The following is a 25622-nucleotide window of genomic DNA, read 5'->3' on the forward strand; positions in this document are numbered from 1 at the left end:
GTTCGCGACGCGGTACATAGCAAATATAAACTAAAAAAAGAAATCGCTGAACGCTGAGTAGTCGCCGCCATCCTCGCCGCCGTCGTCGTCGGCGGCCTTCTCCTCCTTGACGCGGTGGTCCCTGCTGGACCCCTGCCCGGCGTCGCCATGGCGGACTGGTGGCGGCGGCGGTGGCGCGTCATCGTCGTCGTCGCTGTCTTCGAGGACGGCGACTCCTTCTTCGTCACGACCCCGGCTGCGCTGCTCGAAGCGCCGCAGGGGCGGCGCACTAGCGCTCCCTCTCCATCCTCAGGAAGTCCTCGCGCGCCCATTTCAGGGCCGCATCGTCGTCGAGCTCCCCGCCGCCGTGCTTCGTCTTCACGGCGGGGAGCCCCGGCTCCGTTTTCACCGGCGCGAGTTCCGGCTCCGTCTTTGACTTGACGAAACGCGGAGGATCCGACGAGGAGGCGCGCCGGCACTACAAGAAATATGTCAACTAGTGATCTTCCGTCAGTGACCCTGGAAGAATTGATCATAGATCTATGACCATTTGAGACCAATTGGTCAAAAGCTGTTCGAGGGCTCCAAACCCTAAATCATTGCGACCATTTTGGTCAAAAAGGTCGTAATTTCCTTACACGAAATGATCATAAAGCAGACAGCGCTAGTCCGCTGCCTTATTTCTAGTTGTTAACGACCAATATAGATGGTCATAACCTTGTAAATTGTGGTGGGTTGCTATGACAAGGCGCCACCTCATCAGTTTTGCCTATGTGTCATGTCCATGTGGCAGTTTTTGCCCTAGGTTGTGAAGCAACCTATATTTATTTTATTCCAAAAATTCCTAAAAAAATCTCATAAATTTTTTGGATCATATCTTCATCAAATATGTCAAAAACCTTCCTTTCCTAGTTCAAAAATATTTCAACAATATTCATTTTCCTATTCTGTTCAGAGTAGCACTTTGTGAAGGAAGTACCACTTTGGCATGTCCAAATACTATCCATTTTCTACAGTGCTTTCCTATGCCCAAATAACCATCCTCCACCAAATGCCAGTTTAATCCATTCATTATTTTGAACCCAGCTTTAACATTCGTATTTATGTCCAGTGTGGTACTTTGCAAAGCAAGTACCACCTAAGCTCCTCCTTTTGAGCTGAAATTTTTTGAAGACAGTCTTCTTAGTAACTGATCATCCTCAGTCAAAACTCACGCCCATTAGCCATGTACATTTCCCATACTGCTAATCAAACACTTGGCTGCTAATTCATGTTTGAGCATCGATCGGTCTCCTCGTGAGAATATTATGTTGTAATTTTCTTCCTAGCACCTACCTGGGGAGTGCCCAACTAAGTAGACACTAGAAGAACGCCCGTGCGTTGCAACGGGGCCACATTAACTCTAAGAATTCAATATTACGACATTGGCGACCTATTTAACCATCAAATCCTCACACACACAGACACACACTCTCCCTCCCTCTTCCTCACTCTCTATCCTCCTCTCCCTCTCTCTCTAACACACACACATATCCATCTTATTGGGTACGAGACCATAATCCATCTATTTCACACATACACGCTAGTGCATAACAATATGGATTATGTGTATTATATTTGCCACCAGAACTGAGGGAATTAATTTCATGTAAATCGACCAGCCACGGCTCCAAGAATACGCGGACGAGGTGGCTCGGGTCGACGTCGGCGCCGTCTAGCGCGGGCCACGGGCCCGCTTCCAAGTGCACGTGCAATGCACGTCTTCACAAATATTATAACCAGATGTGAGAAATCACATGCATAGAAAAGACATTCTGATAGCAATCCAAATACCATACTCAATTGAATACCTAACCTAGACAATACTCTTATTTCTATGCGCCAGAAAAAATGGAATAGCAAAGCTAAGTATGCCTACATACGCTCAGATTATATATAAGAATCTTGGGTGAACAATTGCAACAAAGCACTAAGCAACGATAAATTTAAATAAAAAATCCATTAACTATGCAGGCAGCAGGCTTGTTACAACATAGAGAGATAGGAAAATGTCACCTCCAGTAATGTAGCGCAAAGGAGTGGAACGAAGCATGAATGAGCGGTTGTCTGTTCTTCTCCATGTACATGGATCAGCAGTAGAGGCCAAGTATATAAGTACTTGACTGAACTCCACTCTTCGTGTACGGAGAGCCATGTCACCTTCTCACCGCTGCATCATGGGAGGACGGCTGGTTCACGTGACCCTCCACCTGGAGGATCCATGGTGGCTGACCGTCGAGCTCGAGGCAGAGAAGTTGAGGGCAGCAGTGGCGAGATCCATGCCGGCCAACCGGGCGAAGAGGAGGTCATTGGGGAGGGACACATCGGCAAGATCCGGTCACCACGTGACCTGAAGAGCAACAGTGATCTCCACAAGCTGTAGGCCGACGGCGTGCTCCATCCACTGTGATGGGGTGACCATGGCGGTGGCCACAACTCCTCATGCTCGCCTCGATCTCGGTGACACACCCTGAGTGTAGGAGGCAGCAACGACCTCGACGAAATCATGGCCTCCATCCCGGAACGCATGAAGGACCTCGGCCCCGTCGCTACTCCTCCCGCCGTAGCCGCACGCGGCAGCGGACTGTGGGTAGGAGGGCAGGCGGCGGCGCCTCGGCTGACGGCAGGGAGCAGCGTTGATTTCGGGTAGGTGGCATCGCGAGGACCGCGGCCGCGGGGAAGCACCCCGATCATGCTGCCAGGCCAATCCTTCTCCTCCGATCCCCTATCCCCGAAGATTGCGCCGCCGCCCCGGTCGTGTTGTTTCCATATGCCATTTTTTCCTATACCTAAACAAACGCGGGCGAGCGGATGGCAGAGTTTTGGTCCGCCCTCTAAAATTGCTAAATGCACTTTTAGTGAGGATTATTGTTAATAAATGAATTCAATCATGTCGCTCTAAATAAATGGATTCAATCATGTGACTCTAATTACTTCGGATTGTTATGTGCACACTAAGCGGGTTGCAGTTAGGAAAGAAAATGTTTTCTAATTAAAGTGATTGAGTGATTTAAGGTAAGGTTAATTAATTTAGATTTGATTTTTAGTGATTGTTAGTAAAGTATGATGCGTTTTTAAAATCTTTTATTTGTTTCCTTAAAATCTATTATTTGTTTCCTAAAGAAATTTGCAATAATGGAAGGTATTGGTTGATTTGGATAAGTTAGTAAATTTAGATCCATGATTGCGTGCACGTTTGGAAAGTGCTGATTTGCAAGGAAAGAGCTGAGGGGTAAATAAACCGGTGAATAAGAAACCAACATCGAAAAAAATCTACGATGGTTAACCTACGAAAAAAAACCGAACGAAAGTGGTGGGACAAAAAAAACCTGGAAGCGAGACTACCAACTGCTCCATTAGGAGTAGAGATTCCTAGGCCGCCCAGAACACATGGCAATGCCACAGTCACACGGTGACCACGCGGCGGGCATGCAAGTTTACGCGCTCTAGAGTTGGGGCCCTCGGCCACCACCCAAACCTCGACGTATCGCCACCAAACCATGTATTTATGATTAAATAGGTACTTATGTAACTAGAAATGATTTTTTGAAAAAATAAATAGCAAACTATGAGGTAGCTGTAGTTCAAATTTGACCCGCTTCCAACTGAATCGGCGGAAATTTGTCTTTTTGATGAGAGGTGGATCAAAACTTTTTACACCCAACCATTTTGTCAATTGTGCATTAAATATGTCCTAGTATTTTAGAAAATTGATTTGGTCCAATTTTGCAACAATTATTTGGGAGCTCCTTCACAAAAAAACCTCCTTTGGGGCACTCGAAAAATGGAAAATGGTTTTTTCGTCCAAACAAAATGAAAACTTCCTTAGGCAATATTGTTTGCCATTTCAATATGCACCCTTATGCATAATATGAGATCATTTGAACAAACTATGCCATGAATGTGGCCATAAGATTGATCATTTGGCTTGAAAGCCATTGATCTCCACACGTGATAGCTCGTTTCTGAAAACATTTTTTTTAAATAATTGCCGTATTAAAATTTTGTTATTTTTCCTGGGAACCTAGCCACATATAATTACACAATGCGAAGGTTTCCCAATTTTTTGTTTTTTTGAATTTTTTATGCCCGTTTCAAAATGCGGTCAAAACGGCGGGAATGGCCATTCCTAGCTAGTGGTTGAATCTTGCAAAACTTTTGATGTTTCTCTGATTAAATAGGTACTTATGTAACTAGAAATGATTTTTGGAAAAAATAAATAGCAAACTATGAGGTAGCTGTAGTTCAAATTTGACCCGCTTCCATCTGAATCGGCGGAAATTTGTCTTTTTGACGAGCGATAGATCAAAACTTTTTACACCCAACCATTTTGTCAATTGTGCATTAAATATGTCCTAGTATTTTATAAAATTTATTTGGTCCAATTTTGCAACAATTATTTGGGAGGTCCTTCACAAAAAAACCCTCCTTTTGGGCACTCGAAAAATGGAAAATGGTTTTTTCATCCAAAGAAAATGAAAACTTCCTTAGGCAACATTGTTTTCCATTCCAATATGCACCCTTGTGCATAATATGATATCATTTGAACAAACTATGCCATGAATGTGGCCATAAGATTGATCATTTGGCTTGAAAGCCATTGATCTCCACACGTGATAGCTCGTTTTTGAAAACATTTTTTAAAATAATTGCCATATTAAAAGTTTGTTATTTTTCCTCGGAACCTGGCCACGTATAATGACACAATGCGAAGGTTTCCCAATTTTTTGATTTTTTTGAATTTTTTATGCCCGTTTCAAAATGCGGTCAAAATGGCGGGAATGACCATTCCTAGCTAGTGGTTGAATCTTGCAAAACTTTTGATGTTTCTCTGATTAAATAGATACTTATGTACCTAGAAATGATTTTTGGAAAAAATAAAGAGCAAACTATGAGGCAGCTCCAGTTCAAATTTGACCCGCTTTCTACTGAATCGGCAGAAATTTGTCTTTTTCACCAGAGGTGGATCAAATTTTTTCACACCCAACCATTTGGTCAATTGTGCATTAAATATGGCCTAGTATTTTAGAAAATTGATTTTGTCCAATTTTGCAACAAATATATGGTAGGTCCTTCACAAAAAAACTCATTTTGGGCACTCGGAAAATGGAAAATGAATTTTCCATGCAAAGAAAATGAAAACTCCCTTAGGCAACATTGTTTGTAATTCCAAGATGCACCCTTGTGCACAATATGAGATCATTTTAACAAACTATGCCATGAATGTGGCCATAAGATTGATCATTTGGCTTGAAAACCCCGAATCTTCATGCGTGATAGCTCATTTTTTAGAACACTTTTTTTAAATAATTGTCATATTACATGTTTATTATTTTTCCTGGAAACTTGGTCACATATGATGACACAATGCGAAGGTTTTCCAATTTTTTGATTTTTTTGAATTTTTTATGCCCGTTTCAAAATGCGGTCAAAACGGCGGGCTTAACCGTTCCTAGCTAGTGGTTGAATCTTGGAAATTTTTTGATGTTTCTCCGATTAAATAGATACTTATGTACCTAGAAATGATTTTTGGGGAAAATAAATAGCAAACTATGAGGCAACTACAGTTCAAATTTGACCCGCTTCCTACTGAATCGGCGGAAATTTATCTTTTTCACCAGAGATGGATCAAAGCTTTTGACACCCAACCATTTTGTCAATTGTACATTAAATATGGCCTAGTATTTTATAAAATTGATTTGGTACAATTTTTCAACAAATATATAATAGGTATTTTACAAAAAACTCATTTTGGACGCTTGAAAAATGAAAAATGATTTAAAAAAACTCATTTCTCCTAACTCTTTTAAAAGATATTTGTCTTATTTCGATTTGTCATTATTCCTGAAAACTAAGGTCAAATTTGATGATACATGAGAAGGTATTCTATTTTTATTTTTATTTTTCATGTCATAAAATAGCCAATATGATTTAGCACCTTATTATTATACCAATTTAGATGGTCAAAATGTGATACTTGTATACTGCGTTCTGATTGGTTTAGGAGCATCTCACGCAGATCGTGCCTAATCACCGTTGGATGCTCTTGGATCCAACGGCCCGCCTGTCTCACCCATGTCGCCCAACCCACAACACGCACTCCTCACACGCACCCAACCACCGCCCCTCTCTCTCGCGAGAAAATTACATCTACAGTAACTGAACTTGACTCTAGGGTTCACTTTGGTCACTGTATTCACGAAATCGCAAGTTACGTCACCGGGCTCGCTAAACCGGGTCACTATACGGTAACCCATACCGTTTCGGCTCGTATCGGCCCGATTTGACCAGAAACCCGCTTTGACTCGCCAGCTGGACATGACACGTCGAGGGTTTCTTCATCCTCTCCCCTCCCCTGTCGATTCCCCTCTCGTTCCCCTCATCCGACTGCTAAATCCCTAGCGCAATCTCTCATCCCCTCCACTGTCGCTTGGATCCAACAGTTGCATCCTCTGCTCCCATGTCCGGCGCGGGTAGCTCATCGGGGGCCGGTGCGGGTTGGCTTCCTTTTATCCAATGCCCTGATTGCAAGATTCGCCAGATTAGGCGGTTTGAGTCCACCACTGAAAAGCATCCTGGATGGATCTTGTACAAGTGTATGAATCATAAGGTTAGCACAAGAACATTGACTGGATGTTGTTCTTCTTAATTTGATTTTTAGATTTGTTCTTGATTTGATTTTGAGATTTGTTCTTGATTTTGTCAAATAGGCAGGGAAGAAACCTTGCAACTTTTGGCACTGGGAAGCTAGTTACATTGATTATTTGAAGGTAAATGGACATCTGAGAGGTGAATCTGTGGATAGTAAAGTAGTAGAGATGAAGAAAAAGAAGAACACGACAGAAGTGGATCCTAAAGATATGATGAAGATGCTGCTGCTACTAAAATCACTTCCAGGAGATGTTACAGACTTGGTTGTTGTAATGAAGATAGCAGTTGTACTGCTATTTGCAATTCTCTTTGTGTTAGTGTTAGTTCTAGTTAGGATGTGATTGCTGTCAATGTTGGCAATTGCTAAGTAAGAAGGAGACTTTTGTGTTGTTTGATGTCAGTGTTAATAGAAACCTTTGTGTGGAGACAACTTTGCTGTTGGAAATTGGAGAAGTGGAAAATGTTTCTTCCTTTACTGAACATGCATTTAATAACATGTTGAACACTGACAAGAAGGAATAAGACTGAAATTTAAAAATTTGCAGTTGATAACACAGAACAGTACTGAACTGAACATGCATTTTAAATGAAGAACATGAATTTGATAACACCATTTCTTTAGCATAACAAAAACTGGTCATTCATAGCTCCTTGATAACACACATAAGTATTTGAAAAGCATACGGTACTGAAGAGAAAATTACATCTACAGTAACTGAACTTGTCTTAACATCTAGAAATTGCAAAATACTTCATCCATTACATTAAATGGTCATTCAGGACCTGAATTCATCAAACATGTTAACTTTCTTGTGCTTATTTGCTGCAGCAGCTGCTTTCTTTTGCAGTGCAATAATTTTCTTTGCTTCCGCTGCTGCTTTCTTCTCTTCTGCAGCCCTCTTCTTTGCCTCCATTAGTTCTTGTTTTTTAGCTGCTGCTGCAAGCTTCTTGGCCTCAAGTTCTTGCTCTCTCTTTTTTCTTGCCTCTGCTTTCAAAGCTTCTTTTTCTTGAGCTTTTTTGGCCTTTTCAGCTTGTTTCTTGGCAAGGGATTCACCTGCTTTTTGCAAAGCAGCAGCTTCCCTTTGTGCTAGGATTTCAGCACACCTCTTTTCATGCAATATTTCATTGGCTTGCTGCTTGGCCTCCCTCATCACTTCAACTCTAGCTGCAAGATTTCCTAATCTTGTTGCAGTGCTGCTACCTACAGATGGCATTGCAGCTCTAGCTTCTTTGAGGAAAGAGCTTTCAGGCAATGGTGTTGGCACCTTTCTTTTCCTTGGTTTAGGAGCCTGTAACAGTAGTGAAACATGAGATGTATTTCACATCAAGATCATATTTTTAACAAGGTTCAATGGATATACCTCATTTCTCATGATTTCCATCATTGAATGTGGATGAAGAGCTCCAATTGGAGGCATGTCATGTTCCTATGTGACAACAGGCTCCTCACTTGCCTGTGTCATTGATGGTCCAGGTGCTTGTTCTTGTGTTGTAGCCTACACATTTGCAACAAGGTTAAATGAATGTATCGAGCACTGAAATATTTGCCAGAAGCTAAAATGGATGCATCGAGCACTGAAATATTAGCCACAAGCTAAAATGGATATATCGAGCACTGAAATATTTGCAAATGTTACCTGTGATAGAGTAGGTTCTTGTTCTTCTTCTTCAAATGTGGCTCTTGGCCTCTTCCTCATTTGCTTCTGCATAGGTTTTGCTGCAGGTAGGCCTTGCTTGAAGGCAGAGCACCCTTTCTTATTATGTCCAGGATTGTTGCAATGGCTGCAATGAATAATTGTGCCATGTCTTGTAATCTTTTTCCCTCCTTTCTTTGCTATTACCTCCTCTGGTTGCATTCTCCTATTCTTGGCCTTTCTCCCTAGTTTCTTCTCATACAAAGGAGGCTTAATTACACAACCACCCATTTTCTGCCACCCCCTCCTGTCTTTGCAAGGCATAATAATGTAAGCATATGCTTTGGAGAAATTGCAAAGATCATAACACTTGTGCACCATTTCCTCAGGATCAATTAGTTCATCTCTATAGCAAGCTATGGAGTGGGGGCAGGGAATGCCAATTAATTGCCACCTTCTGCATGTGCATGCCTTGAACTGCAACTCCACAATGTACTCCCTACCATGTGAAGAAACTTGGAAGATTCCCTCTCCAGCATTAGTAGGGTAACAACTATTAGACCATTCTATGTGCTTCAGAAGCCTTTTCTTGATCTTTGGGCAGATTCGACCATTAAATTTCTTAGCCTCTTGCTGCTTGTTATAATGTCTGCTTGAAAGTTGTGACTTGATTCTATCAATCATGTTGATGATTGGCAAGTCTCTAGCCTCCAAAATATATCTACAAGTATTTGAAGAGATAACACATACTTAATTCATTATGAAGAGAGAACACATAGCAAGTACATGAACAATTGAAGAACACATAGCAAGTACATGAACACATAAATGTACCACTTACTTATTGAAAACCTCACAATTGTTGTTTAGTAAAATATCACATTTGGGCAAATCGGTCTGGAATGCCCTAACCCAAGTGTTAGGCCTCTTCTCTGCAAGCCAAGCATGAGCCTCACTATCAGGAAGTCTCATCTCTTCCATATATTATTCATACTGATTAGTTGTGGTGCACCTAGCTATCTTCCAGAGCTGGTTTTTCAGAACATCTCCTCTATATTTCTCTCTGAAATTCTGCCAAAGGTGCCTGACACATAATCTGTGTTCTGAGTCATGAAAATGCTGCTCTACAGCATTTGTTAGGCCCTGCAAGTTTTGTAAGTTAGTCAGTAAGTAAGTGAATATCAGACATGACAGTATGTATGTAAGTAACTATGTACATATCTTTACCTTTTGCTTATCAGACATGACAGTCCATGCTGAGGTGTTCTGAATCCCAAGATCGTGTTTCAGTGTTCTCATAAACCAGCTCCAAGTGTTAGTATCTTCAACATCTACAATGCAGTGTGCCACAGGATAGATACAATCATTAGGATCCATGCCAACTGCAGACAGAAGCACACCTCCATACTTAGTTTTCAAATGACATCCATCAAAACAAATTATGGGCCTACACCCTGCAAGGAATCCTCTTTTACATGCATCAAAACTGAAGTAGCATCTGTTGAACCTTGATTCATTGTCCAATTGAATGAAAAATGTGCTGCCAGGGTTGGATCTTCTAACTTCATTTGCATAATCCCAAAGCATGTTGTACTGTGCCTCCTCATCTCCATGGATTATCTTCAATGCATATCTCCTTGCTCTGCTTAGTTTACTACAAGAAGCTGCCATATTCCAGTCCTTTTGAACTAACCTCCCAAAATTTCTCAAATTCATTCCTTGATCTGCCCTGAAGTGCTCCAAGTACTTTTCTGCAAGATATCTAGCAGTAAATGCCTTTACTTTCCACTTCTTAGAACATTTGTGTTCATCATTATAACTCTTGATGACCATGCAGTTTGTTCTGCTATCATAACTACACCAAATGTTCCAGGGGCAGTGGGACTGACATTTTGCTGAAATTCTTTTCCTGTCATTTACTGGCAATTTGATGTCAAATCTATTTTTGCAAGCATATTCTCTCACTGCTTTTCTAAACAATTCTGGTGACTGGAAAACTTGTCCAATTTTGAATTGTGGATCATGCAAATCTTCCTTCCTAAAGCTTTTAAATTTGTACTTTGCACCTGCTTCATCATCAGAATCTGGGAGCTCAAGGTCTTCTTCATCTGATCCTTGTACAGGGTCTGACTTTGCTCTAATATGAACATCAGTAGGCTCCTCCACTGTCTCCTCTTTAAGATCATCATCTAAATCACTGACATTATAATCACTATCTACAATCTCATCAGCATAGTCTGATCCTTGTTCACTCCCATTTACTTCAGCATCAGAAACTGACCCTTCACTGTCTTATGCAACAGAGCCATCCTCTTCACCCTGCTCCACATCTTCCTCCTCATTTGCAACTGCTTCTTCTGCTGCTTGCTCTGCAACTGCTTCTTCTGCTGCTTGCTCTGCAACTGCTTCTTCTGCAGAATTTGTTCCTTCTGGTTCTTGCTCTGCAAGTGCTTCTTCTGCAGCTTGTTCTGCAGCTTCTTCTTCTGCTAGGTCTGCATCATCTACAATAGTGACATGAGTGACAAACGTACACTGCATTTTTTCCACTGCTTCCTCCTTAATTTTCCTATCCAATAAATCCTGCTGAATCTTCTTCTTATGCTTCTCTAGTGCTTCCTCCTTAATGATCTGAATTGGTTTGATAGGACTAACAACAGTAGGCAGGTCTGCTACAGGAAACTCTATCACATCATCCCAGTCAAACTGCCTGAAACTCTCATCATGATCAAGATACATTTGCAAAAACTTGTGCCCAAATGTTACATGTGCCCTCATGTTAAGACAGTTGTCATTGCAAGTTATCTTCACAAGACCACCTTCAGTCATTGGTTTACCAGGCATGCAGTAATACATTTGCAATCTCCCCTTCACTTCATAGCCCAATTCTTCTACCAGATCTTCTAACTTCTCGACAGTAAGTGTATCCCCCTCCACATAATCATACCACATGTTTTCTCCATTGACATATGCACGATTTTTACCAACTCCAAGGAAATAACCACCAAAATTGATGCAAAGACTGAAGTTTGATAAGTAGTCAATTTCATCTGCAGATTTACATAAAACCCTAGATTAACTGCCTAAAATCCATAGCAGAACAGAAACCCTAGCAGTAACATCAAAATCTGAAGGCAAATAAGAGCGTGCAACCACCTAATCGACCTCAAATCGATTAGATTCAGAGAGAAAAGGGGGGTTTTACAGAGGTTCAGGGAGAAAACAGGGGTTTACCATACACAGGTGGTGGTCTCCTTCTGCTCGGCGACGAGGCGCCATGGTTCAAGTCGTCGACGAACCCTCTGGCCGCCGTCGCTCCGTCGGTGGATGCCTCCTCCGGCGGCGACGAAACCCTAGCCGATCAGCACCACGATCGCTTCCCCTTTCCTTTCTCTTCTCCTCTGCCTCGGAGGCGTCGATGAAAAGGTGAAGCGTCTCGACCGAACAGGGGGGGAAATGCAAAATAGCTCGGTCGCTGCTCGCTTCTTTAAGTTTTGTCGACGTGTCATGTCCAGCTGGCGAGTCAAAGCGGGTTTCTGGTCAAATCGGGCCAATACGAGCCGAAACGGTATGGGTTACCGTATAGTGACCCGGTTCAGCGAGCCCGGTGACCGTAACTTGCGATTTCGTGAATACAGTGACCAAAGTGAACCCTAGAGTCAAGTTCAGTTACTGTAGATGTAATTTTCTCCTCTCTCGCGTGCGTGAACCCCACCCAACCCCGCGTGCCCTCCTCTCTCTCTCTCTCGAACCCTAGCGCCCCACTCCTCCCTGGCCGCCGCCACCTCCGGCGCCCTCTGTCCGGCGAGATCCACGACTCCTCCTCCTCTCTGGATCGATCCCCTCCAACCCACGACTCCACGACTCCTCCTCCTCCTCTCTGGATCGATCCGCAACCGCTTCCAACCCAGCCGCCGCCGCCGCAGACCTCCCCCAATCTCGGCCTCCTCCATGCCGATTCGAGCAACACTCCCCACTTCCAGACCAAACCCTAGCCTGAGACCCCTTCCTCCTCGATGGCCAACCCCTCCATGGCAGCCGGCAGCGGGGTGCCGTTGGCGGAGGGGGTCCGTGCCGTTGGGGGCCAGATCCGCAACCGCTTCCGCGTGGCGCCCGTCGACCGCGTGGCTGCGGCCCTGGCGACGCGATGGTAGCATCTGCCCTGGCGGCATTGGCCAACGAGAAACCGCGAGATCCTCGACGCTGTGGGCACCACCGCAGCGGCGCTAAGCACCACCGATGCCGATGGGGTCCAACGAGGCGGACAAGCCGCTACGGCGGATCGACGCGTCGTTCGAGTAGCTCGCGGCCATCGCCAAGCAGCAGCAGCAGCCCGCGATGGCGGCGGGGGACTTCTCACGCGCCTGCTCCAACGTCTCCGTCCTCTTCTGCTGCCTCGGCATCGCCTTCAAGTTTGCGGAGATGGACTACGTAGCCAAGGCAAGCGGCCGCTCCTCCGCCCCCCTCTCCTCCCCCGCTACCTGCTCTGCTGTTCGGTATGCTACTTCGTTGTCCTTGTACTGTATGTGGTAAAATTTCTGGTGATTCCTTCCTGGGACATTGGTTTAGTTGTGTGAAGCTGAGAGGTTTGGGATGAAATGACCCCAAAATTCTCAACCGGATCGAGTTGGTGAGTTCTGTTTGAGTTTACTTTTGATTGGTATACGCTGCATAGCTGCGTGCCATCCACGTGGGAAGGTAATTGTGTTGATCCACTTTAGTTTGAGGCTAGGAGGTTTGGGTGAAATGATCTGTCAAATTCTGAACTGGATCAAGCAGCAATAATTGGTTGTTTCATCAGGATCGGACTGTCTAATTCTGCTACTGTGTGTCAAAAGTAGAATGGCAATCTCTATTTTCCAGTATGACCTTATAACAGTTTGGAATGATCTGTTTTGATTTATGAACACTTACTAGCCGTAGTAGTCAGTGCTTAGCTCTGTATGGTGGTCGTTGCTTCGTTGAATTGCTTGGCGTTGCTGTAGCCCTAGTAGCCAGTGCTACTGTTTCCATAATCGATGCTTACGGCCACTGCACACAGTCTATTTTAATCCTTAGCATCCACTTCATATTCTTCTAGTACTGATATTTTTCTCTGAATTCATAATTTTTCGCAGAGAAGCTGCAACCTGCAGAACGCAAGAAAGGGCTGATGTGTGTTGCGTCCTCGCCATTTCTGGACATCAAGGTTGGACAGACCTACCAGATGTCCTGCTTCATTCGATTGTTGCTCTGTTGGGCTCCTTCTCTGACCTTCTTGCCTTCACGGTCTACAAGTTCTTGTCATCGTCCTGTGTGAGCTGCCAACAGCTCATCCATCCCACCAACCCCGATAATTTTTATATATGCTTGCTATGGGTTTCCATTTTTATATATGCTTGCTATGGGTTTCCGTTCAAAGTTATAAGGTCGTTAACTGCTATCTTATTCAGTTTTTTTCTTCCCTGTATCTGTCAAGCTTAGTCATGTTTACACACGGCTTCAATAAATGGCATTGTATATGTTTTTCTCACTAAATGCAAGACATTGTATTCAACACTAATCCCCTAAGTATGCCATGAGCATGTGAATAGCTCAATCCTGTTGTCTTTGTGCTTAGTGCTTACTGCCTAGGTGTTCTCAGTTTACAAAGGGTTTTGGGAGTACTTGCCTGTTGCAAATGCACGGGCCTGTTGTTAGATGCATGAGTCTGACACTCCAGTGATTTCTAACTTAGACACTTGTATTTATGCAACTTTACCAACAATTTTGTTTGCAACGGCATTATGCACATGAGGCAGGACTATACAAGTGAATTGTCACAGTAAGATCCTTCCATGGATTTCATGTGGCTCCTTGAGTTGTAAGATGCGGCTCCAACATTGAATATATTTTGAATGTTTCCAAAGATACTCTCTGTTACGTTTACTTCAATATATACATGCATGTTACTGATAGAAGCTGGCTGCAGGAATCAGTACACATATATACTGGAATATTAGTTTTTTTTAATGGGGGGAATATAGTGTATTAGATGATGTAAATTTGTTTGGGTTCAGACCTATGCTTCCTCCACTGTTTTGTAGAGTTGGCTAATTTTAGATGCTGCATAATAACCTTTAAGGCTGTGGCCAATTTTAGATTCTGCATAATAATCTTTGTACTGCATAATAAAAAATTGCAGTACCGAATATGAATGGTTGATTAGTTTTAGCTTCAAGCCATTTTAGTATATTCTTTGTACATGTGGCCTGTGGCTATAAATAGTTTGCTATAGTTCATCCGTGATGTCTGGTATCTATGAGATCTGAGGGATGCCGACCATTCGAGCCACGTGACTTATTCAACTTTCACTCTACAATCTTGCTAATTTAAAGTCAGTGGGGGCTTTCCCCCACTGTCCATAGTTCCTAAAAAAACTTATTCATCTTTGGCCATCCTCATTTGCTATGCTAGGTATAGTGTAAACTCTCTTCTGAATTTGATTTGTACCAGTTTGACTTTCCTAAGTTTCTTTTCTTGTTAGCAGAGCTTACACTATCTTTCTATAGTCGCCGCCGGATTCGAGGGTGGAGCCTGAGCCTCCACTGAAGCATGGATCAGCCGTGCAGGAGGTGGAGCTCCGCATGGATCACGACTTGGTCATCGTGGGGGCCTGGACCGTCAAGCTCGCGGGTGAGATGGACGGCCTCGGCAACGGAGGCGCGCCTGAGATCCTGGGGTTGACCAATCCATGGGGCACCAGATCTTCTCTCGGGGTCGCCTGCTGTAGTCATACTGTCGCTGGATCTCCTCCCCCCTCTCTCTCTATGTTTTTCTGCCAATAGCTAGTAGCATACTCCCTCTGTTCCGAATTACTTGTCGCGGGTATTGATGTATCTAGATGTATTTTAGTTCTAGATACATCCATTTCTACGACGAGTAATTTGAAACGGAGGGAGTACGTTGGAGCTGGCTGTACCTGTAACTTAATCTGCATTTATTCAACTAGATCAAGTACAAGTACATTAGTTCGTAATCTGTTATTAATACATCTCCTAGTCATAAATTTCCTGAAGTAGTGCATGTATATATTTAGGTGCTGGTTAATTAGAAAATGGATGTGATTTCTAACTTGATTGTTGTAGGCTACAAGATATATCTCTGTTGGTTCATCTTGCTGTAGAATATGCCCCTGTTCGTTCATTTATGTGTATTGCTATTTACCTCTCGTGACATGTGTGAAGCACTCATCTATATGTTTATATTTTGAGCAGTTGGGTACAACTACAGTTGCAGAATCATCTAGCCAAATTTTGGGAGGATGGCATAAAAGATTAGATAACCCATGCTTTTGAAATCATGGTAAGCTTCACAAGCTTATAAGGTCACTACTAGGAAAAGGCCTACTAGTACCACGCCACTAGTATTATATACTAATGGCGCACCACGCCGTGTGCCATTAGTATAGACCAACATGCGCCATTAGTATGCCTCCCAGGGGGCCATATTTACCCATGAGCTTTGGCATACTAATGGCACACTGTGGGGTGATGCGCCATTAGTATGAATATTAAGGTTTTTTTACTTTTCTGATTTTTGCACAGGTTACAAAATATATTATTGGATAGAATGTAGACAGCACCACACAGCAAGAGCAGATTCATCGAATACAATAGAAGATTAGTCTCCGAATACAATTCATCATATTAGTCTCCGAATTCAAAAGACCAAACAAAGATAGAACATTAGAAGTCTCGAGACCGCGAGTAGCGAGTTTGTCGGAAGTAATACTAATCCTAAAAAGTCCTACTAATCATCATCATACAACTTCTACTCCTTATTAATAACAAGTCATACGATCATCATTTTGATAGTCATCGAACCAACCCTACTTAATTGTTCTTAGCACATGATCATCAGTATTAGGCAGGACCTAAATACCCTATTTAAGGTAAAACAGCATAAAACAATATAGACCCTGACTCTCCATTATGAAGAATGGAGATCATCATGTCTCCAATTCTTGCACTTCGCTTCCTTTTGCTTCCAAGAACCTCCTTACGACTGTCCATACATTTTTTCCATCATTTGATTTTCATGTCTCCACTTCTTTTAGAAATCTCGTATGGACAGTTGAGATTCGTAGGATGACCTGGCTGTATGTACAAAACATTAAGACTACCTTTCTGATACATCAAATGAGGCACACAATTCTCTGGGATTATCTGTTGAAAAACATAGTAATAACTTCATAGTTAGCAATGATGTACTAGTTTGAGAAGTATGCAAAAGATGCACGGATGTCGTAATAGTAAAAAATCTTACCAGGGTATCTCCATGGTAGTTACCATAGTTGAACACATGCCCTAGTGGCACGTATTGACCATAATGTTGAGGAGTTTGATTGTAGATATTGTAATTCTCAATGTCAGTACAAAATCCGACCAGATGATTTTTCTCTTTGTAAGTTGTTAATTCAGAGCCATCGGTGTAGTGGGTTTTGTCTACCATTTTCCGCACATTCTTTGAACAATAAAAATAAGCTGTCAATGGAAATAAGCTGTCAACTATTTTGAAATAAACAATATATGTTAGTTAATAATTAACTATGTTTGAGAAACTCACATAGCGGTAGAACTGGAGGCGTATCAACAAGGACCCAAATGTCCATATTGTCTTGGTCGATGTCAGGATCACCAAGATCCATGGTGACAAGCATACCCTCATCAAAACCATACATCTTGCAAAATGATTTCCAATTTTTGCAACCAAAATGGGTTACGCTCCCAGAATTATACAGATTTACTTCAAAATCCACATCGTGATGAGTCCTTAGGTGAATTTTCTTTGTTTCAGAAATTTCATGGTCTTCAAAATCCATCCTCTCCAAGACATAGCGTCTTGCATGACATGGGATAAGCTATACTCGAATTGTAAAAGATGAAAATTACACATTGAAATATTTGAAGTCATGCTTAATTATGAAAATAACACTTGTCATCGTTGTGTACCGTTTCAACTTCGAAGGTCTCCTCGAGTTTAATGCTGAAGCGCCGATCATCGTCCAGGTGAGGCATGTCACACAGACCTCGATCGTCGTGGCACCAGCCGCACTCCCCCTGGATACTTTCGTCGTCCGATGACGACATATCCTATGTTCATAATTCAAAACTACATCATCTCTTGCATTGCGTTAGGTGAATATTGTTAGTCATGCACACTTGTACATTTTCAGCCAGGCCCAGTGGAGTTGGCCTAAAAACATTTCTTTCTTTAGGCCCGCTACATCCATCTCAAGTATTTATGGTCAAGGATTAGAAGGGCCATCCAAATAAAATATGTATAACACAAGAGGCAGTTGATCCTATTTAATTAAGTACTAAGATACCCCGACCCATGCATTAGTAGCAAGTACCCCATATGTCCGATTTTTAGCAAAGTCATGCTAAAATTCACGGAAAATTTCAGCATGACCTTTGCTGAAAATAGGACATATGGAGTACCCGAATTTGCCGGAACGGAAGTTAATCGACATTCTGGCAAACTCAAGGGCCTCTCAGGGTACCTGCAAAATCATCACGACACGATGGTCGGAGACAAAACCCAGCAAACTCAAGGGCCTCTACTTTCATATGGATGAAAAGGCCACAGACCATATGGTCCTCTGCTTTCATATGGACAAAAATCAGCTCAACTTATGTGAGCTTTCATTCCAGATCTAATAGGTCACCCAACAAAAAATCATCAATAGTTTTAGCTAAAAAAATCATGGATTGCTGTTAACTGAAAATTAGTGAAAGAAACTGTTGCTGATCATGGATTACTGTTAATTAAAAATAGAGCAGCTGGCTTGTCTTATCATGTTCACTAAGTCCACAAAAATGAATAGGTTCAGTAAACTTAAACTCTGAGCAAGTGTACTGCTTATTGTTAAGATTCGAGCTTCTTTTTGATAACTATAACACAACAGTTTTTACGATCTGGGCAGGTTTGGTAGCATCACAATTTGTTGACTTTAGCATGCCAATCTGTACTTACAACATAAAATTAATTGCTTGCAAACTTAAAATAGAAGTTAGCTGCCTCTTGGAGAAAGTAAAATGGAGATACAACTTTCTAAGCTCTTGTTAGTCGAGGTCCTTCTTTTGCGGGGTCTTGTTAGTCTAGTTAGATAGGTAGGACTAAGCATTTTGATCATAGTATTGTGAAAAGATTGTTTCCGTTGAGAGATGATCTTTACTATGCCACTAGAAATATTATGTCTCCCTGAAATAGTGTGTTAGTTGTTAGGTCTAGCCATGTTGATTATTTTCTGAAGCAAGTTTCATGCCAAAGAATATCCAGCATTTGATAAGGAATCGTTCCCTTACAATTTGGGATATTGCCAGACTGGTATGATTTAGTCAGATGCATATGAAGTCTTAATCTAAATTTTCCTTGCACTGTGCGCTTGCATTTGATTAAAAATTCACTATCTTAATAGAATCTGATGTGCCGTATGATGACTCTATGAATCTGATGCCAGATGGAACTATTTACCAAGACATGATACACGACTATGTTCAGATTGTAAGGACAATATATGATGGTTTGATTTGTCATTGTACCTGTCACTGACACAAACACTTACTAAAAAAATCAAAAACCTAACTGTTCTCTGAATAATCGTTCATGGGCAGGGGAACAATATGTGTGGTGCTAAAATCATTCATGGGCAGGGAATGGGGAGGAAGGGTGGAGAGGGAGGAAGGAGGAAGGAGGAGAGGTACCTGGGCGGGCGCGGCCGGTCGCCGGAGGGGTCGGGGTCGCGGTCGGCGGCGGCGGCGTCGAAGGGATGCAGGGATGCCTCGGTTGGTCGTGGGGAGGCCGGCGGCCGCGGTCGTCGTCCTGCACCCCGTGCCCGGGCTGAGGTAGAGGCGGCGCAGTGCAGGGGCCGACACGGGGAGGCTGTCGGCGACGGGGGCGACGTGGTTGGGGCGGCGGCGCAGTGGGTCGGCGGCGAGGACCGAGACGGCGAGGCGAGGCGCGGGGGTCGTCGGAGCGGGTGTGGAGCGAGGGGGGAAGTGGAGGGAGGGATGAAGGGATCGGGCGAATTAGCTAGGGGGAGATTACTAATGGCGCACCCCCTGGCGGTGCCCCATTAGCTAGGGGAAAAACTTAGTAATGGCGCGCCATTACTAGTATTACTAGTTTTAACTAGTAATGGCGCACTGTCTACATGATGCGCCATTAGTATGTTTGGAAAAATGAAAAAAAATTGTTACTAGTGGCGCACCATGTATCTGGTGCGCCATTAGTGTCTTCCACACTAATGGCGCACCTGCACATGGTGCGCCACTGCTATATTGTAGTGGCGCACCACATGTCAGGTGCGCCATTAGTATCCATTTCATCTATAGCCATTTTCCTAATAGTGGGTGTTTTCTATTTTCAAGCGACTTTACATCAAGTTACTGTTTCTTAACAGAAATTCTACACTGGGTAGCTTTTTCTTGTTCTCTCCACTTATTTGAACAACCAAGGATGCTTAGTTAACTGTATAGCTCTTTATTGTTCTTTTCCTGGTATTCTATTTATGCTCCATTCTGAAATCTATTGTGCACTGCCAAGTCCATGAGGCGAAGCGCTCACTGCTCGACTATTTCTTTACTGAACTAGGAGCAACAAAGGCAAGATATTCGAAACAAGCTGAAGTCCTTTTGATTCTTGATTTCTAGCATACACATGCAACCTGATTGGTGATGTTACTGTAGATATGATGTAGATTCAATGCTTACAATTTTTTGATGTGATGCATGTTACCTTTTGAAATATGAAGATGCATGTAAGCACTGTTGCTAGCAATCTGGCATATCATAACAGTCTTACCCCTTGTTTTGTCACTAGCATACATTACAGTTTTAGATAAAAGGGGGGCATATCATTTGCTCTAAAATGGATTGTTTATTAATTTATTTGGACTTGCACACATTAGGTAAGGAAGAATCGCCAATCTGGGTGTTTAAATGATAGTAAAACCTAGGGCTCTTGCACAGTTCTTGGATTTATTTTTAGCATATATTACCCATATCGAGACTGAACATGTGGCTTTTCTTGTCATCTATAGGAGAGTTATGTGCTGATTTTTTTGAAGAAGCTGGAAGTCCAAGTCAACGACTTGCTTTATATGTTTGTTGTAATGCCATATTTTCTGGGAATTTGGATGTATTGTTGATCTTGCTGAGAATTTGGTGTATATTTGCTTGCTGAACTTACTGTTCAAATGCTAGGATATATGTACAAATCGTTGGAATATTATTCTATGTTTACTTGAAATGTATTCTTGGATTGAAAGTGGTCAAAAAGAGAATATATTGGTATTGAATTTGGGTTGATTCTATGTCTGTGCTGTAAATTGTATTTGAAATAAAGAGGCGTGGCCCAAATTAAAAACTGGCCGAAATGTCTATTGGACCAAATGAAAAATTAGTGGAAATGGCTACAACCCAAAAAGAATGGATCGCAAAGAGGCCAAGGCCCAAAAATTGGATCGCAAAAATGCCAAGGCCCCAAAATTAAATGCACTGTAAAAATCGTGAGGCCCAAATTTGAAATGGATCGCAAAAAGACTGGATTGCTGGGCCAGCCCATGTAGCTAGCAAAAATTAATAGGAAAATAAATATTAAAAAGGCTGAATTAATGGGTTTGGCCCATATAAACACCGAATTGGACCGGGCTGATTTTTGTGCCACATTAGATTGTCACGTCGGATGCCTACGTGGCCTGGGGAGGCTGCTAGTGACCAAAACAAAACAGTAGGCATATTTTGGTCGTAAACGTCTACGACCTTCTCACAGAGAAGGTTGTTAATTTCAGTTTATGACCGCCAGCTTTTGACCATCTATTTTTGGTCACAAAAAGGTCACAAATGGAAAATAATGACCATTCAGTGACCAATAGTCAAGGTCACAAGTTGACATATTTCTTGTAGTGCGGCCGCCCTTGTTGATGACGAAGCCGGCGCTGCGAGTGCGCCGGCCGAGCGGCGTCTCCGCTGCGGGCTTGGCCTTGACGCCAAGCAGCGCCGGAGAGCCGGAGGAGTGGGAGGAAGAATGCGAGGAGGAGTGCGAGGAGGAGCCGAACCTCCTGGGCATCCATTGCCCGGCACGTCAGCGGTGGGCGGGGGCGGCTGCCGGCGGAGGGTATGCCAGCGGCGGGTTGTTGCCGCCCTTAAGGTGCGCCAGCACGCCCTCGAGCGTGCGGCCGGGGACGCCCCACCACACGCGCGCCCCTCGCTGTTCTTCGTGTCGCCCACCACCGGCGCCCCGTTGGTGGACGCCAGCCTCTGCTCTGACAGCGCTCGAAGTACGCCGCCCACGTCGCGTGGTTGTCGGCGGCGTACTGGGGGAGGGCGAGCTGCTCGTCGATGAGGGAGGCGCGTACGATCTCGACCTCGACGACGAAGTAGGAGGCGCACGCCAAGCAACGGGGGAACGGGCACTCCCCCATTGCTGAGCCTCCACCCCGTCGGCCCGGCGCGCATGTCCGGCGGCGCCGGGATGTTGACCTCGAACGGGAGCCACGACTCCTGCTCGCGGAGCGAGCGGCGGCCGAAGACGTTGGCCGCCGCCTCGTCGCCGGGGAAACGTTCAGCCATCGGGGCTGTCGGTGGGGGAGGGAGAGGGAGGGCTTGGCGGCAGCGAACGGGAGAGGGGGAGAACTCGACGGCTAGGGCTGGTGTGGCCAGAGGCGAGGCAGGCTACCGGCTTATATAGCCGTGCCCGTGTGTACGCGTGCGCGGGAGGGGAGGCGTTGCCGCGCCGCCCGTGAGGAATCAATGGCAAGGCTAACCGGCGGCGGCTGCGCGGCAGCCTTGGCATTGATTCCGCGAGAATCGAGGCGATGAGGGCGACGAAGCGCCCGTCTCGCTGACTCAGCGGGCCCGCGGCTTTTTCGTGCCAAAACAACTCGCCCCGGCGCCTCCGGGCGCCCCCAGCGCGCCGGGTTCGGCCTGGGTCCGCCGGCACTGATTTCGGCTCAGGCCAGCGAAAATTGGACTTCTAGGGGTGTGATCGGGCCGTTTTTTCGGCGCCGGCGCGAAAAAATCGTCTGAGAAGACCTTTTTGGGACGCGGCTGGAGATGCTTTAAGGCGCAAAGTGTCTCTGGTTTAAGATTCGTGAAATGGTCACTCGTCCACACAACGTACAAAATGCTGCCACTGCGCGTTAAGATTCGTGACCATGATCCAACAAATTTGACCTGAAGCCAAATGAAAATCAGTCGGCAGATTTTTAGCAGATCTGTAGATATAAAACCGGAGACAATACACTATTTCATTATAGCCGAAAATATTAAGAGTCTCTGGTTTTCAATATTTTGCGTTATACAAAAAAAGATAAAATATACAATATGTATGAAAATAATATTCATCATATATTGATTTTTTTAAACGTGTATAAAAGATGTTGATCATGTATTTAAAAAAACATTAAATGTGTATAAATAAATGTTGATCACCGTCGAGCATTTTTAATGTAAATAATATTTTTACACACAACATACATTATTCATATACATCAGAAACATTTTTATGTACATGTTTAACATTTTTAAGTACATAATTAACATTTTTAAAAATATATGTTTTTGTGACTAATTTTATTTAATTTATACTGTATATCTTTTGTGTACATCAATAATATTTTCTTATACATGTTTAACATTTTGAAAATACATGATCAAATTTTTTTTCATTAAAGAAAGACAAAGAAAACCAACGAAAACTAAAAAAGAAATAAAAAATTCAAAAGAAAAACCAAACGAAGCCACCTAAAAAAGAATGGAAAATAGCAAAAACCGAGAAAGAAACAAATGAAAATAAGATACAAAAAGAAACCCGAAGAAGAAGAAGAGCAGAGAAAGAAAAGAAAAAAAAACTAAAGAAAGATGAAGAAACCCGCTGAAGAAACAAGAAAAACCAAAGTATAACAAAGATAGAAAGAAAAACCAAAGAAAACCAATTAAGAAACAAAGAAAACTGAAGTACAATTCTCTTACATAGATCGCCCAAAACCTCCCTACTCCACGTATCTAGTGCACTGAGCACCGTATGAGATTTCTCCTTTACTTTCGCACCCTGCGCACCCTCCCACGCTTCCTTTACTATCCCATCACAGCCATCCTCCAGCAACCATCTCGCCTCAAAACGCAACAGCCGCTGGCCCCTAGCTGCTCTCCGGACTCTCAGGCTACCATCCCTCATCAACACCACGGGACGGTGATCAGAATGGCGGGGGTCCCCATTCACAATCTTATAAGCTGGAAAACGCTGGCACCACTCCGGAGTCGCCACTACCCGGTCCAAACGCTCACGAATATACCCATCAACACGGTAGTTTTTATTCCTCCAAGTAAAAACATCTCCCTCGAATCCGAGGTCATGAAGATTACAAAAGTCTAGAGCATCACGAAAATTTTGCATGTATCTATGAGCACGTGGCACACCACCTTGCTTCTCATGACTAAATAAGACTTCATTAAAGTCCCCCATACAAACCCATGGAAGATTAATCTGGTTTTGAAGCGTACGAAGAAGCCGCCAAGTCTCGACCTTCCTTTCAGTGTGTGACTCCCCATAAATCCCTGTTAAACGCCACTTGAAACCATCTTCTTCCTCCACCACCGCATCTGGAGGAGGTCAGGAGAACTGGAGGAGGTCAGGAAGCTACCACTGTCGGAGAGTCAACTGAGGAGGGAGCAAACTCTCTGTTTCAAATTGGAGAAGTTAGAGGAGCAAGAAGACCTTGTGTGGAGGCAGCGAGCGCATGCTAATTGGCTCGTCAATGGTGACCAGAATACTCGGTACTTTCAGGCGTATGCTTCGGAGAGGAAAAAGAATAATACTATCAAGAAGCTGAAGCGTGAGGATGGGGTGGTGGTGGAAGATGAAGAAGGAATGAAGGCCCATATTACTAACTATTTTTCCTCCTTGTTTACCCCCATGGCAGGTGCAGATGCTCCGGATATTCTATCTCGTATAGCACCAAAGGTGACTGACCAGATGAACGAATTTCTCTCTGCGGAGTTCACACGGGAAGAAGTAAAGATGGCTCTTGACGATTTTGGTGACTTAAAGGCTCCTGGCGGGGATGGGCTCTCAGCAGTGTTCTATAAGCATTATTGGCAGTTGATTGGTGATGATGTGGTGCGCGAGGTGTTACAGGTGTTGCGTGGCGGCAGTATGCCGGAGGGATGGAACGACACTCTTGTAGTGCTAATCCCAAAGGTGCAGAACCCAGAAATGCTAAAGGATCTTCGCCCTATTAGCCTATGCAACGTCGTATACAAACTGGTGTCCAAGGTCATCGCCAACAGGCTGAAGTGTATATTGGGTGAAATTATATCACCTAATCAGAGTGCGTTCGTGCCGGGTCGTCTTATTTCGGATAACACTATTTTGGCCTACGAAATGACACATTTTCTGAAAAGGAAGAGAACGGGGAAGAAATCTTATGCTGCCTTAAAACTTGACATGAGCAAAGCCTATGACCGGGCAGAGTGGTCGTTCCTTGAGAAAGTTATGTTGCAATTGGGGTTTACCCAAGATTTTGTGGGGCTGATCAGCAAGTGCATTCGGAGGGTGAAATATAGATTTAAGGTAAATGGTGCTTGCACGGACCAAGTGATTCCGGGGAGAGGTCTTCGTCAGGGCGATCCAATTTCGCCGTATTTGTTCCTCTTGTGTGCAGAGGGACTTTCGGCATTACTTCAACATGCCGAAGGCATGAACCAGATCAAGGGAATTGAACTAGCTCCGGGAGCCCCCTCTGTCAGTCACCTTCTTTTCGCCGATGACTCACTGCTGCTGTTTGAAGCCACACCGAATAGTGTTTAGACGATCAACCACATACTGCGGGTTTATGAGCTGGGGTCCGGCCAAGTGATAAATAGGGATAAATCTGCAGTGTTATTCAGCAAAAACACTCCTCACCGCCTGAAAGCCTAACTCCTGGCTCTGTTAGGCTTGCGCTCTGAATGTTTGCAAGGCAAGTATCTAGGCCTGCCGAGCTATGTTGCGCAGTCCAGGCAAAAGTGCTTTGAGTACCTCCGGGAGAAGATTTGGGATATCCTGAAGGGTTGGAAAATTAAGCTTCTCTCAAAGGCTGGCAAGGAGGTCTTAATCAAAGCTGTTATCCAAGCTGTCCCTACGTACGCCATGTCCTGTTTTGACCTTACAAAAGCTCTGTGTGACAGTATCAGCCAAATGGTGTGCAAATTCTGGTGAGCAAATCAGGAAGAAGAGGACAGACATCACTGAGTGGGTTGGGAAAGAATGACACTGCCAAAGGAACAGGGTGGTTTGGGTTTTCGCGATCTGCAC

At 43.7% G+C, this 25622-nt stretch overlaps 1 pseudogene; it reads right to left on the reverse strand.

Moving 5' to 3' along the window:
• Positions 1-7445: 7445 nt before the first annotated feature.
• On the reverse strand, positions 7446-11039 carry LOC147958815 (uncharacterized; annotated as a pseudogene).
• Between the last annotated feature and the right edge of the window lie 14583 nt (positions 11040-25622).

This window comes from Triticum urartu, chromosome 7A (assembly GCF_056163025.1).
Source record: "Triticum urartu cultivar PI428250 chromosome 7A, HENAU_Tu73, whole genome shotgun sequence".
NCBI lineage: Eukaryota > Viridiplantae > Streptophyta > Magnoliopsida > Poales > Poaceae > Triticum > Triticum urartu.